Raw genomic sequence first — 2,613 nt, 5'->3', positions numbered from 1 at the left:
GTCCCCCATAAATAGTACTATCATTACAAATACGTTGAAGAGGACAGTTTTTATTCAATTAGATGCCACGTTTTATTAGAGTCTAGTGTGCACAAGCAGTAGAAGCGGTGAATCTTCAGGAGAATTTATAAAAGAATAATCTGAAGTGCTTCAGTGTGACGCGGCTCTGCTGGTTCAGTCGGGGACACCAGCTTCGAGAGGGCACGTTTGCTCGTACGTGGGTGGCCTGGGGCCACCGCCTGGACCGCAGCTGGGCTGCCACTCAGGCCCGTTCAGATCCATGTTCAGGACAGTTTGCATAGTTGTCCTCTTCCCTGGCTAGCCTCTGTCCCCGGGACGCTGTCTGGGTGCCAGCAACAAGTCCTCAATGCCATTCCCGTTTCCCAGCATCGTTCATGCCAAAGAGAGGGGCGTCAGGAGGCTGTTCATCCCGGAAGTGGAATGAGATGGGAACTCCCTCTTGAATGACTTCTGAAGTCTCAAGGGAGAAATAGAGCCATTGCAGAACTGTAATACGACACAGCCTGGAGAAGCATGGCGACAGTCACCACTACTAATAATCACATCACTCTGTTGAAGAAAGACCTCCTATGTGCCAGGAACGCTTCTGTCCCATCCCCTAACACATACACAGACATTCACGTGTGCACACACTTCCTCCTCAGCCCCTCTGCCGTGCCCACCTCTGGACCCCCTGCTCCTGAGGGGAGCCTGTCTCATCCCCTGAAGTGACCCGCACGCCCAGCGCCACAGAACGCGCAGTGCTGCCTACTCTGGTGCCGTAACGGCACCAGACCAAGGGGGCTTCACTTTCCTGCAACAGAGTTGTGAGTTGCTTTTCGGTTGCCATGGCCCCCCAAGTTGAAGGTCATGTAACCTGAGCACACCCAGATGAACCAAGCTTGCAGCCGTTGGTAGAATCTAAGTGCTTGGACCGAGGAGCGGGCACTGAATTAAGAAGCGGACACCACATGGCAGCATCCAGGATCCAACTGGACAGAGCCCTGGCGTCACCCCATGGCGGGATCCAGTCTGAGTACCACATCGCACGCAAGATCCCATCAGATCCCGCCACGTGGCCCTCTGACTGTAAAACCAGCCCAACTCCCTTGTTTGGGGACGCACAGCTTTGGGAACTATCCACGTAATAAAACCCCTTTGCTGTAACCAACTTGGCTGTGTCTGTTGACTTGATACCTGCCAAGCAAATGAACCTTTATAGGCTAGTGTGTATCGGCCATTCTCTGCATGAATATCTTTCCTCCCCCAAGATAATGGATCTGTGACTATTAACTATTAACTTTGTAAAATACTATTTTATTGTAAAATTTTTAAAATGCATCAAAGTATAGAGAAGAGTATATAAAACCTCTGGTACTCATCACCAGCTTCAGCAATGATCAGCCTTCCACCAGTCTTCTTTCATCTCTCCCTTTCCTCCTTCTTTTTTTGCAGGAATATATTTATTGAGACAGAGTCTCACTATGTTGCCCAGGCTGGCCTTGAACTTCTGGACTCAAGCCATCCTCTGGCCTCAGCCTCCCGAGTAGCTGGGATTACAGGCTGGTGCCACAGCACCTGGCTTCAGGAGTATTTTTTAAAAATAGATGTTATTTTTTAGAAGAGTTTTAGGTTTACAGAAAAATTGCAAAGATAGTACAGAGTTCCCACATGCCTGGCTCCCAGTTTCTCCACGATTAACCTCTTACGTTATGTGGCACATTTATTACATGAATGAACTCATACGGATACGGTATTGTTAACTGAAGCACATACTTTATTCTGGTTTCCTTAGTTCTAACCTAACGTCCTTTTGCTGTTCCAGGATCCCACATGACACTTAGTCATCACATCTCCTTGGGTTCCCCTTGGCTGTGACACTTTCTCAGATTTTCCTTGTTTTTGATGACTTTGACAGTTTTGAAGAGTTCTGGTCAGAAATTTTGCAGAATGGTCCTCAATTGGGATTTTTCTGATGTTTTTCTCATGGTTAGATGGGGGTTGTGGGTTTGGGGGAGTAAAGTGCCTTCTCATCACATCCTGTCGGGGTACTTGCTGCCGACATGACTCACCGCTGTCGGTGCTGACCTCGGTCACCTGGCTGAGGTGTGTGTGTCAGGCGTCTCCGCAATGACGTTCCTCTTCCCCTCCCTCCCTTTCTGCACTCACTGGAAGGAGGTTCCCACACTTAAGCGGGGAGGAGTTATGCCCCACTTCTTTGGGGGCAGAGTGCAGAAGTATTTTAAAGAAAACCCCAGAAATCATGTCACTTCATATTTAAATAATTTAAATATTTCAAAAAATATGTTTCTGGCCGGGCGCAGTGGCTCACGCCTATAATCCTAGCACTCTGGGAGGCCAGCCGAGGCAGGAGGCTTGCTTGAGCCCAGGAGTTCAAGACCAGCCTGGGCAAGAGTGAGACCCCTGTCTCTACAAAAGATAGAAAAATTAGCCAGGTGTTGTGACAAGCACCTGTAGTCCCAGCTATTTGGGAGGCTGAGGCAGGAGGATCGCTTGAGCCCAAGAGTTTGAGGTTACAGTGAGCTATGATGATGCCACTGCACCCTAGCCAGGGCGACAGAGTGAGACTTTGTCTCAAAAAAAAAAAAAAAA

This window comes from Propithecus coquereli, unplaced genomic scaffold (assembly GCF_000956105.1).
Source record: "Propithecus coquereli isolate 6110/MARCELLA unplaced genomic scaffold, Pcoq_1.0 Scaffold633, whole genome shotgun sequence".
Lineage (NCBI taxonomy): Eukaryota > Metazoa > Chordata > Mammalia > Primates > Indriidae > Propithecus > Propithecus coquereli.
Note: the sequence above shows the minus strand (reverse complement) of the source record.